We start from the raw sequence: 13979 nt of genomic DNA on the forward strand, positions 1-13979 counted from the left end.
TTTGCCTTAATTTTCATCCTAGCAATATATACATAGTCATGCACCACGTACTGATGTTTCGATCAAACTTGAGCTGTATAACCAAGGGTAGTCCCATTAGATTATAATGGAGCAGAAAAATCCCTATTGCCCTGCCAGCTGTGGTGGCTCATGCCTGTAATCCTAGCACTCTGGGAGGCCAAGGCAGGTGGATTGCCTGAGCTCAGGAGTTTGAGACTAGCCTAGGCAACACGGTAAGACCCTGACTTCACTAAAATATGAAAGAAATTAGCTGGGTGTGGCAATGTACGCCTGTAGTCCCAGCTACTTGGGAGGCTGAGGCAGGAGAATTGCTTAAACCTGGGAGGCGGAGATCATTCCTTAAATCAGTGAGCCAAATCACGCCACTGCACTCCAGCTTGGGTGACAGAGACTTCATCTCTAAAAAACAAAAACAAAACAAAACAAAATCACTATTGCCCAGTGACGTCATAGCTGTTGTAACATCATAGTGCATGCATTACTCAGTGTTTGTGGTGATGCTAGTGTAAACAAACTCACTGCTCTGCAAGTTGAATAAAAGTGTAGTTATAGCACATGCAATTATGTACTGTACATAATTCCTGATAATGATAATAAATGACTATGTTACTGGTTTATGCAATCACTCTATTTTTTTTTTTTTTTGAGACAGGATTGCACTCTGTTGCCCAGGCTAGAGTGAAATGGCATGATCTCAGCTTACTACAACCTCTGCCTTCCAGACCCAAGTGATCCTCCCACCTCAGCCTCCCAAGTCGCTGAGACTACAGGTGCGTGCCACCATACCCAGCTAATTTTTACATTTTTTTTTAGAGATGGGGTTTCACTATGTAATCCTGGCTAGTCTTGAACTTCTGGACTAAAGGGATCCACCATCTCTGGCCTCCCAAACTGCTGGGATTACAGATGTGAGCCACTGAGCCCAGCCTACTATACTTTTTACTGTTATTTTATTGTGTATTCCTTCTATTTACATAGAAAAAATGTTAACCATAAAACAGCCTCAGGCATGTCCTTCAGGGTATATTCCAGAAGGCAGCATTTTTATCATGAAGATGACAGCTCCATGCTTGTTAATTGCCCCCGGAAGGCCTTCCAGTGCGACAAGATGTGGTAGTGGAAGACAATGAGGTTGATGAGCTTGACTCTGTGTAGGCCCAGGCTAATGTGTGTACTTGTGTCTTAGTTTTTAACAAAGAAATTTAAAAAGTAAAAAAAAAAAAAAACAAAAAAACTTTAATAGAAAAAAACCTTATAGACTACTGTTTAAAATAAAATTTGGCATTTTGAGCATTTTTAAGTGTATAATAATTACAGTGGCATTAATTGCATGAACAGTATTGTGCAACCATAGCTACTATTTTCAATGCTTTTCATCATCCTAAACAGAAACTCCATACTCATTATGCAATAACTCCCTCTCTCCTCTCTCTCTAGACCCTGTTAACCTTTAATCTACTTACTGTCTCACTGAACTTGCCTATTGTAGATACTCAACATAAGCAGAATCATACAAAATTTGCCCTTTTGTGTCTGGCTTATTTCACTTAGCATAATGGTGTCAAGGTTTATCTATGTTGTAACATGTATCAGAGGTCATTACTTTCTGTGGCTAGATAATAGTCCATTGTATGTGTAGACCACATTTTGTTTATCCATTTATCCACTCATGGACACTTGAATCATTTCTACGTTTTAGCTAGAAGGCATAGTGTTGATACGAACATTTGGGTACAAATTTTTGTTTGGATATGCCTTTCCAATTCTTTTGGGTATATAATGAGGAGTACAATTATTGGATCATATGAAAAAATTAATTATATATTTAACTTTTTGGCGAACTGCCAAACTGTTTTCCACTGTGGCTGCACTATATCACATTCCCACCAACAATTTATGAGGGTTCCTCTTTCTCTACCTTCTTGCCAACAATTGTTTCCATTTTGTGTGTGTATGTGTGTGTGTGTTTGTGTGTGTGTGTGGTGTTGTTGTTGTTGTTGAGCTATACCAGTGAGTGTGAAGTGGTATCTCATTGTGGGGTTTTTTTTGTTTTTTTTTTTTTGAGACAGCTTCTTACTCTGTCACCGAGGCTGGAGTGCAGGCATGATCTCAGTTCACTGCAACCTCTGCTTCTCAGGCTCAAGCGATTCTCCTCCCTCAGCCACCCAAGTGGCTGGTATTATAGGCACCCACCACCATGCCTGGCTAATTTTTGTATTTTTAGTGAAGACAAGGTTTCGTTATATTGGCCAGGCGGGTCTCAAACTCCTGACCTCAAATGATCTGCCCAACTCAGCCTCCAAAAGTGCTGGGATTACATGTGTGGCCACGGTGCCCAGCCTCTCTCTGTTTTTGATTTGCATTACCTTAATGGGCAATGATTTTGAGCACCTTTTCTTATGTTTGTTAGCCATTTCTATAGCTTCTTTGTGGCAATGTTCATTCAAATTCTTTGCTCAGGTTTTAATTTTGCTGTTTGTTTTTGGCATTTTATTAATGAATAATAATGTTGAGTATCTTTTCATGTACTTTCAGGTGTTTGTGTATTTTTGGAGAAATGGCTATTCAAGCCCTTTTCCCATTTTTTACTTGATTTGTTTGTCTTTTGTTGCCAAGTTGTAAGAATCCTCTGTATACTCTGGGTTGCCAATGTATAATTTGCAACATTTTCTCCCATTTTGTAGGTTGTCTTTTCACTTTATTTGGTAATGCCTTTTGATGTACGAAAGATTTTAATTTTGTGGAAGTCCAGTTTATTATTATTTATTTTGTTGCTCAGGCTTTTGGAGTTATATCTAATAATCCACTGATAAATCCGATGCCACAAAGATTAGTTCCTCTGTTTTCTTCTAAGAGTTTATAACTTTGGCTCTTACATTTAGGTAATCAGTTAATATGAAATTAATTTTTGTATATGATTTGAGGTAAGGGTCCAACTTCATGCATCTGCATATGGATATCCAGGTGTCCCTTTGCCATTTGTAGAAACTAGTGTTTCCTCATTGGCTGTTCTTGACACCCTTGGCAAAATCAGTTTCCCATAGACACATGGGCTTATTTCTGAATTCTCACTTCTATTCCATTGATCTCTCTGCTTACCCTTAGGCTACTACCACTCTGTCTTAGTTACTGTTGCTTGGCGATAATGTTTTGAAATCAGGAAGTTTAAGTCCTCCAACTTTGTTCTTCTTTTACAAGGTTGTTTTGTCTAGTCCGCACCCATTGAAATTCTATGTAAACTTTACAATCAGCTTGTCAATTTCTACAAAGAAACCAGTTAGGATTCTTGTAAGACTTTCATCGACAAGATTGAAAGGTAGCAGCCACAGCTCTGTACCACCCCGTGACTGGGGTCTCAGCAAGGGTCCACATAATGATGGGGTGCAGGAGAAAGCCCAGACTCAGCTGCTACCACCATGGGCACCTCACCAAGCACACTGAGATTGTGTGGACCTGGACTGAGAGGGGTATGGCTTTACCTCAAACAAGCAAAATGCCATGGAGTTGCTTGAGGTTTCCAAGGACAATTGTGCCCTTAAGTTCATCAAGAAAAGGGTGGGGACACACATCTGTGCCAACAGGAAGCAAGAAGAGCTGAGCAACATCCTTACTGCCATGAGGAAAGCAGCTACCTACAAGGAATGAGCCACCCTCCACTGTGGCTTATTCCAAGAAAATCTTTATTTTGTTATGGAACTTGTGGTTCTCCTCAGCAGCCTCCCTGGCATTGGGAAGGAGAGGAGGTCCCATCTATTCATCTGTTTGGGACCCACCCCCAGGGCAGGACCACACCTTGTCCTGGATCCAACCCCCCTGTCTGGTGCATGGAGCAACAGGCATAGAAGCAAGTATTGGAAATGATTTCTAATCGTAATCAAATATCTCATACACACCAGAAAAAACAATAGAATTTCATTGAATCTGTAGGTGAATTAGGGGAGAACTGTCATCTTGACAATCATAAGACCTATGAGCATGGGATATTAATCCATTTACTTAGATCTTCTTTAATTCCTTTCAACAACATTTTGTAGTTTTAAGAGTGTAAGGTTGTTCTTCTTCTTATATTTATTCTTAAACGTTTTATTCTTTTTGCTGCTATTGCAAGTGGAATTGCTTTCTTTTTTTCTTTTTTTGAGACAGGGTCACACTGTCACCCAGGCTGGAATGCAGTGGTACTATTATAGCTCACTGCAACCTCAAGCCCCAGGGCTCAAGTGAGCCTCCCACCTCAGCCTCCCAAGTAACTGGGACTACAGGTACAGGCCTCCATGCCTGGCTAATTTTTTTTTAAGGTTTGATAGGAAGAATGCCTCCCTAAGTTGCGTAGGCTGGTCATGAACTTCAGGGCTCAAGCACTCCTCCCCGCTTGGCCACCCAAAGTGCTGGGATTACAGGCAAGAGCTACCACACCTGGCTGGAACAGTTTTCTTAAATTTTTAGAATGTTCATTCAAAATGTATTCATATACAATAGATTTTTGTATATTGATTTTATATTTTGTAATCTTGCTGAACTTGCTGATTAGTTTTCATGTATTTTAGTGAATTGCTAGTTTTTAATATATGTGCTTGTATCATCTGTGAATTGACATCATTTTACTTCCGACTTTTCAACCTGGATGCCATTTATTTCATTTACTTGGTTAATTTTCATGGCCAGAACCTCTAGTACAATGTTGAATAGAGGTGGTGAGAACATACATCCTTGTTTTGTTGCTGATCTTAAGGCAAAAGCAATCTTTTACTATTAAGTATGATATAAACTGATTTTTTAACAGATGTCCTTTACCATGCCAGAAAGTTCCCTTCTTTCCTTTTTTGAGTTTTTTTTTTTTTGTGTGTGTGAAAGGTGTTAAATTTTGTCAAATGCTTCTTCTGCATTTATCTAAATAATCACTTTTTTATGTCTAATTCTATTTTTCTGATGTATTATATTAATTTTTAGATGTTAAACCTGTAAGAATTAAAAAAAAGAGGAAAGAAATATGAAAAGCAGTTCAACAAAGACAGGCTTATTTTGGAGAATAAACCTGAGAGGGGCTTCTGGCCAAGTTAAGTCAGAGGCACTCTCTCTAACAGACTACAAGTTTTTAAGAGTTCAGGGCAGGAGAGCTTATCACAGGCTTGGAATGTTCCTGTGTCTCTGTCTTGCTTACCTGGGAAGGAGAGTTTTGTGTTTGTTCCCATACATCTTCCTATAGCTACAGGCATACTCCACACCATCACTGCCTCCACAGTCTGCTTTCAGCTTTCCTATCTTAGTGCACCTAAAGGGAAAGGAATGTGTTTATTAGGGCCCACTGTTTTATTGAGGCCTATTATATGAGTGTGAAGTTTGGTGGTTACCCAAAAGACTTTCCCATCTCCCTCTGTGCCTGAGCTGTCTTACCTGTGTTTTACTCTCTGATCTTTGTGGCTGCTTGTTGTTAGAAGAGAAATGATTTCCCTGAAATGCATGAGGTTAGAAAGGGAGCTGGAACTTAAAGTGGTGTTGTTTGTCCAAGATGACAGTGCTCCTGCTCTGTCAAAACCAACCTTGCACCCTTGGCATGAATCCCAGTTGGTCATGGTGCATAATTATTTTTAATATGTTGCTAGCTTTGGTTTGCTAGCGTTTTGTTGATGATTATTGTGTTCATATTCATAAGACACATTGGTCTGTAGTTTTCTTTCTTTGTGATGTCTTTGTCAACCATTCTTTCTTAAACTTAACCACAAAATCATACTGTAAGGCCTTTTAGGCTGACTGACGGTGCCATGGACATCATGTTAACCTCTGGGACCCACATGGACACTTCAGATGAGTTCCTGGAAAATCTGAAGTAACTGAAAGACCATGAAAAGAGGAAGAAATGTTCAACCTCTGTGGTGCCTAATTAATTTGAGACATTCTCTGTTGTTCATTTTCCCCACCTCAATTGATAAAGTAATTGGATTATGTAACTAACCTTGGTCAACCTCATGACTCCAGACCCCATAATCCCCTCCCAGCTTGCAAAAATCGCCCTAAACTGTAACTTCTGTAACTTTCCACTGTCTACCCCAAACCTATAAAGCCAACTCCTATCCCTCCACCCTCCACTGACTCTCTTTTTGGACTCAGCCCACCCGCACCCAGGTGAATAAATAGCCATGTTGCTCGCACAAAGCCTGTTTGGGGGATCTCTTCATTCAGAGCGTGCATTTTAACACATATCATACACAATATCATATGTAAAAAAGAATAAGCAATTTTTTTTGAGACCTAGTCTCGCTCTGTCTCCAGGCACCAGGCTGGAGTGCAGTAGTGCAATCTTGGCTCACTCAACATCCACCTCCCAGGTTCAAGCAGTTCTTTGTCTCAGTCGCCTGAGTAGCTGGGACTACAGGTGCCCACGACCATGCCCAGCTAATTTTTGTATTTTAGCAGACATGGAGTTTCACTGTGTTGGCCAGGATGGTATCAGTCTTTTGACCTTGTGAACTGCCTGCCTTGGCCTCCCAAAGTGCTGGGATTACAGGTATGAGCCGCTGCGTCTGGCCAATAAGCAATTTTTAGATAGCCTAAAAGATTCAAGTCAGTGTTCAATTTCTTTGACTACATGCAATTTTCAGTGTTTTATAAAGAGCCTCCTATAATCTGGTAAATGAGGAGGCTCTGAACATTAGAAGAAGTGGGGTTTTGTGTTGGAGAAAAGAAGATTGGATGGGAGAGAGCAAGTTTTTTTTGAGAGCAAAACTCTTAACTTAGTGTAGAACAACAACAAAAGAAAACTAACGTTTATTTGGTTCCAGATGATAGAGCAAGAGCAAAAGAGGAAGTTTACAAGAAAACTGATTTGGGATCAGAAAAGGAAGTCCTACTTCCACAACATTCCCCTGTTTCAGCATAAAGTCTGTCACATCACACCAACTCTCTGACCACCAAGTGCAATGTAGAAGTGGAGCCCTTTTTTCTCAGTCCATTTCCCCTTCTTTGCCTCACTTCCTTCCCTGTTTAGGGCACATTAATCAGCCTTGCTTTATTAGCACAACTTGCTTAATCTTTGGGCCTCTCTGAAGATGTCCTGCACCCCAACCTCCAGTCTTGGTTGAATGAATCCTGTCCAGAGACTGTTGGACAAAGTTGGAAAAAAAAAATCACTATTCTTGAGACTGGAACCATGACACAGTTCATGGTCTTCAAAGTCAGTTGTGCAAAACTTTTCACTTGACCTTAGTGAAGTAAAATACTATTCACTGTTTCCTCACTTTCCTTTTGATCCAGTCCTCAGCCCACTCTTCAATCAATGAAATCGGTGAAGATTTATGGAACACCTGCCATGAGCCAGGCACTGCTTTAGAAGCTGGAGACATAGAACTGAACAAGAGCAACAAAATCTCTGGTCTCATGGAACTTTTATTGAACTTTATTTCAATAAAGATACCAATAAAGAAGACAATTTCTGATAGAGATAAATGCTGTGAAGGAAATCATGCATGATGTTGGGATAGAAATGATGGCAGGAGGAGTTCCTTTCAGATGGGTGACATCTGAGTTGAATTCTAAACAGTGAGCCACACCTTCCCATCAGCATCTTTGCCCAGACACTTTGCCTTCCAGCAGAGTGGGACTACAAATTGACTGTTTCTATTTTTACACTAAGGCCAATCTCGCCACTTGTGAACTAGGTACCGGTCCCTTTTATTTACTCAAGAACATTGCTCCAGCAAGACTCCCTTTTCCCCTCCACCAAGTTTTCCCTCTACTGTTTCTATCTTCATACAATCATGCTATTTTCTTTTTTCTTTTTGAGGTGGAGTCTCTGTCGCCCAGGTTGGAGTGCAGTGGCATGATCTCGGCTCACTGCAACCTCTGCCTCCTGGGTTCCAGTGATTTTCCTGCCTCAGCCTCTCGAGTAGCTGGGACTACAGGCATGTGCAACCACGCCCAGCTAATTTTTGTATTTTTAGTAGAGATGGGGTTTCACTATCTTAGCCAGGATGATCTTGTTCTCTTGACCTCATGATCTGCACGCCTCGGCCTCCCAAAGTTCTGGGATTATAGGCGTGAGCCACCACACCTGGCTCAATCATGGTATTTCTCTTATCTTTTTTTTTTTTTTTTTAATACAGTTGTGCCCAGCTGGAACGTAGTGGCACAACTGAAGCTCATTGCTCATTGTAATGTTAAACTCCTGGCCTTAAGCAATCCTCTCACCTCTGTTTCCCAAAGCATGTGGATTACATGCATAAACCACTGCACCAGGCTCATCTTTCATTTTAAAAACAACGAATGTGTCTGGGCTGGTGGCTTATGCCTGTAATCCCATCACTTTGGGAGGCTGAGTCCAACAGATCACTTGAGGTCAGGAGTTTGAGACCAGCCTGACCAACATGAAGAAACCCCGTCTCTACTAAAAATACAAAATTAGCTGGGCATGGTGGCTCATGCCTGTAATCCCAGCTACTCAGGAGGCTGAGATGGGAGAATCGCTTGAACCTGGGAGGCAGAGGTTGCTGTGAGCCGAGATTGCATCATTGCACTCCAGCCTGGGTGGGCAACAAGAGCAAAACTCCATCTCAAACACACACACACACACACACACACACACACACACACACACGCACACACACACAGATACGCACACACTCCACCAACAACAAATGTACCGCATACTCACTGGTAAGAAATTGAAAGCTTTCCCTCTAAGGTCATGAACAAGGGAGGTATTTTCAATACTTCTATTAACACAGCACTGTAAATTCTAGCCAGAGCAATTAGGAGGGAAAAAGAAATAAAAGGCATCCACATTGAAAAGGAAGAAGTAAAATTATCTCCATTTGTAAATGACATGATCTTATATGTAGAAAACCCTAAAAATTCCAAAAAGCCTGTTATAATAAACAAATTCAGTAAAGTGGCAGGATACAAAGTCAACACAGAAAAATCACTGTTTCTATACACTAACAATGAACAATCTGAAAATGATATTAAGAAAACAATTTCATTTACAATAGCATGGAAAGGAATAATAAAATACTTAGGAATAAACTTCACCAAGGAGGCAAAAGACTTGTACAATGAAAACTACAAAATGTTTCTCAGAAAAATTAAAGCTACAAATAAATAGAAAAACTATTCCATGTTCATTGGTACTTTTTTTTTTTTTTTGAGACGGAGTTTCACTCTTGTTACCCAGGCTGGAGTGCAATGGCGCGATCTCGGCTCACCGCAACCTCCGCCTCCTGGGTTCAGGCAATTCTCCTGCCTCAGCCTCCTGAGTAGCTGGGATTACAGGCACGCACCACCATGCCCAGCTAATGTTTTTGTATTTTTAGTAGAGACGGGGTTTCACCATGTTGACCAGCATGGTCTCGATCTCTTGACCTCGTGATCCACCCGCCTCGGCCTCCCAAAGTGCTGGGATTACAGGCTTGAGCCACCGCGCCCGGCGTTCATTGGTACTCTTAATATTCTTCTGGATATCAACACTCTCTAAAGTGATCTACAGATGTAATGTAGTTCTTATTAAAATCCAATGGCTTTTTTTTTTTCAGAAATGGAAAAATCCACTTCAAACTTCATATGGAACCTCAAGGGATCCTGAATGACCAAAACAATCTTGGGGGGAAAAAAAGAACAAAGTTGGAGATCTCATACATCCTGGTTTCAAAACTTATTACAAAGTTGCAGTAATCAAAACAGTATGGTACTAGTATAAAGACAGACACATAGACCAAGGAATAGAATAGAGATCTCAGAAATAAGCCCTCACATATATGCTTAAATGATTTTGACAAAGGTGCCAAGACTATTCAATAGATGAAAGAAAGTCTTTTCATACAATGGTACTGGGGAAAATAGACATTCACATGCAAAAGAATGAAGTTGGATCTTTACTTATACCATATACAAAACTTAACTAAGAATCGATCAAATTGCATCAAAGCAAAAATTGTTAAAGTCTAAGAAGAAAACATAAGGCTAGGTGTGGAAGCTCATGCCTATAATCCCAGCACTTTGGGATGCTGAGACAGGTGGATCATAAGGTCAGGAGTTCAAGACCAGCCTAGCCAACATGATGAAGCCCCATCTCTACTAAAAATACAAAAAGTTAGCTGTGTGTGGCGGTGGGTGCCTGTATTCCTAGCTACTTGGGAGGTTGAGGCAGGAGAATCACTTGAACCCAGGAGGCAGAGGTTGCAGTGAGCCAAGACCATGCCACTGCACTCCAGCCTGGGCAACAAGAATGAAACTATGTCTTAAAAAGAAAACATGTGCACCTTAGGCTAGTGATCATTGGGCAAGAGAGAGACTCTGTCTCAAAAAAAAAAAAAAAAAAAAAAAAAAAAAGAAGAAAACATAGTGAGAAAACTTCATTAGATTTAGCAATCATTTATTGGATATGGCATCACAGCCAACAAAAGTAGAAACAGATAAAGGTATTACATTAAAATCTAAAACTTTTGTGGTCCAGGCATAGTGGCTCATGCCTTTAATTCCAGCACTTTGAGAGGCCAAGGCCAAGGCAGGATTGTGTGAATTCACGAGTTCAAAACCAGCCTGGGCAACATAGTAAAACCCATCTCTACAAAAAATTTTGCCAGGCATGATGACACTGGCCTATAACCCTAGTTCCTCCGAAGGCTGAAGTGGGAGTACTGCTTGAGCCCAAGAGTTTGAGGTTGCAGTGAGCTATGATCACACCACTACACTCCAAACTGAGTGACAGAGAGAGACCTTGTCTCTGAAAAAATTTTTTTTAATTGAAAATTTCAAAAATAAGACTTTGTGCATCAAAGAATGCAATCAACAGAGTGAAAAGGCAATGTATGGAATTGGAGAAAATATTTGCAACTCATATATCTGATAAAAGGTTAATAACTAGAATATATGAAGAACTCCTGCAACTCAATAACAACAAGACAACATGATTAAAAAATGGGCAAAGGTCCAGGCATGGTGACTCATGCTTGTAATCACAGCACTTTGGGAGGCCAAGGCAAACAGATCATTTGAGCTCAGGAGTTCGAGACCAGCCTAGGTAACATGGTGAAACTCTGTCTCCACAAAAAATAAATGTTAGCCAGGTGTGGTGGCACATGCCTGTAGTCCCAGCTATTCAGGAGGCTGAGACAGGAAGATCACTTGAGCCTGAGAGACGGAGGATGCAGTCAGCCAAGATGACACCACTGCACTCCAGTCTGGGCAACGAAACCAAACCCTGTTTCAGACAAAAAAAAAAAAAAAGAAAAGAAAAGGCAAAGTACTTGAATAAACATTTCTCCAAAGAAGATATATAAGTGGCCAATAAGCACATGAAAAGATAGTCAAGATCTTGGCTGGGTGCAGTGGCTCACGCCTGTAATCCTAGCACTTTGGGAGGCCGAGGCAGACAGATCATTTGAGGTCAGGAATTTGAGACCAGACTGGCTAGCATGGCAAAAGACCATCTCTACTAAAAATACAAAAATTAGGCAGACATGGTAGTGCACGCCTGTGATCCCAGCTACTAGGGAGGCTGAGGCAGGAGAATTGTTTGAACCCAGAGGGCAGAGTTTGCACTGAGCTGAGATTGCACCATTGCACTCCAGCCTGAGCAACAGAATAAATAAAACAATGTCTCAAAAAAAAAATACAAATATAAAAATTAGCCGGGCGTGGTGGCACATGCCTATAGTTCCAGCTACTTGAGAGGCTGAGACAGAAGAATTACTTGAACCCAGGAGGCAGAGGTTGCAGTGAGCTGAGATCATGCCACTGCACTCTAGCCTGGGCAACAGAGTGAGTCTGTCTCAAAAAAAAAAAAGAAAAAGAAAAAAAAGATACTCAAGATCTCAAATCATCAAGGAAATGCAAATGGAAACCACAATGAGATACCACTTCACACTCATTATTATGGCTACTATTTTTAAAACCCCACAAAATAGCGTGTGTTCAATATTGACGTTATATGAATGCTTGTGCACTGACAGTGAAAATGTAAAATAGTGCAGCTGCTCTGAAAAACAATATGTGCAAAAGGCTCAGAATAGCCAACATAATATTGAAGAGGAAAAACCAAGTTGGAGAAGTGACACTACCTGACTTCAAGATACTTTAAAGCTACAGTAATCAAGACAGTATGGTATTGGTGAAAAAATGAACAACAGAACAGAATAGAGAGCCCAGAAACAGACTCACGAACATATTGTCAACTGATCCTTGAAAAGGGAGCAAAGGCAATACAATGGAGAAAAGGCAGTTTTCTTCTTTCTGTTTTTTTTTTAACTTTTATTTTAGGTTTGGGGGTACATGTGTAGGTTTGTTATACAGGCAAACAGGCATCGGGGGGTTGTTGTACATATTATTACATCACCCAGGTATTAAGCCCAGTACCCGATAGTTATCTTTTCTGCTACTCTCCTTCCTCCCTGCTCAAGTAAACCCCAGTGTCCATTGTTTCCTTCGTGTTCATAACTTCTTATCATTTAGCTCCCAGAGAGTTTTTTTCAACAACTGGAAATCCACATGCAAAAACATGAATCTAGACACAGACTTTATATCCTTTGAAAATTTTTTTTTTTGGAGATGGAGTCTCACTCTGTTACCCAGGCTGAAGTGCAATGGTACAATCTTGACTCACTGCAACCTCCACCTCCCAGGTTCAAGCGATTCTCCTGCCTCATCCTCCTAAATAGCTGGGATTATAGGCACATGCCACCACGCCCAGCTAATTTTTGTATTTTTAGTAGAGATGGGGTTTCACCATGTTGGTCAGGCTGGTCTCGAACTCCTGACCTCGTGATCTGCCTGCCTTGACCTCCCGAAGTGCTGGGATTACAGGCGTGAGCCACCGCACCCGCCCCGCTTTGAAAAAATTAACTCAAAATGGGTAAGAGACCTAAAGGTAAAACTCAAAACTATAACGTTCTTAGAAGGTAACACAAGAGGCTGGATAATGTGGCTCACACCTGTAGTCCCAGTACTTCGGGGGGCCAAGCCGAGTGGAACACGAGGTCGAGAGATAGAGATCATCCTGGCCAACATGGTAAAACCCCGTCTCTACTAAAAATACAAAATGTAGCTGGACTTGATGGTGCGTGCCTGTAGTCCCAGCTACTCGGGAGCCTGAGTCAGGAGAATTTCTTGAACCTGGGAGGCGGAGGTTGCTGTGAGTCAAGATTGCACCATTGCATTCCAGCCTGGTGACAGAGCAAGACTCCGTCTCAAAAAAAAGAAGGACATAACACAGGAGAAAATGTCAATGACCTAGGGTTCGGCAATGAATTTTTAGATGCCACACAAAAGGCAGAGTTCATGAAAGAAAGAATTGATAAGCTAGACTTCATAAAACTTAAAAATGTCTCCTTCATGAAAGAGGTTGCCAAGAGAATGAAAAGAGAAGCCACAGGCTGAGAGAAAATGTCTACAAAAGACTTATCTGATGCAAAATATACAAAGAACTTTTAAAACTCAACAATAAAAAAACAAGCAACTTGATTTGATTAAAAAATGGGTGAAGACTTTGACACCTCACCAAGGAAAATATACAGATGGCAAATAAGCATATGAAAAGATACTCAACATCATATTATTGACAGAGAAGGAGCCCTGTCATAGGTTCTAGCTCCACTTTAGGTTCTAGCTCCCTTTCTAGCTTTATGCATTTCAAGGAAATCTCTTCTAACTGCAAACAGTCAAAGAAAGCAAACAGTAAAATACAAATAAAAGAGCTGGGCACCGAGGAAGATCAGGGGAGTCTCTTGGATAACTGCCAAACTTCCCCCTCATACAATGGGCCCCAGTAAAACCAGTGTGCCTAATAAGCACATTCCTTTCCCTTCAGGGGCACTAAGATAGGGAAACCAAAAGCGGACTTGGGGTGGAGGGACTGCGTATGCCTGCAGCTGCAAAAAAAAAAAAAAAAAAAAAGTATAAAAACAAGCCCACACCTCTCCCTCCCAAATAAACACAGTAAAGAAACACAAAAGCAGTCCATGCCTCTAATAAAC

Source organism: Sapajus apella, unplaced genomic scaffold (genome assembly GCF_009761245.1).
Source record: "Sapajus apella isolate SASKATOON/1434 unplaced genomic scaffold, GSC_monkey_1.0 scaffold71, whole genome shotgun sequence".
Classification (NCBI taxonomy): Eukaryota; Metazoa; Chordata; class Mammalia; order Primates; family Cebidae; genus Sapajus; species Sapajus apella.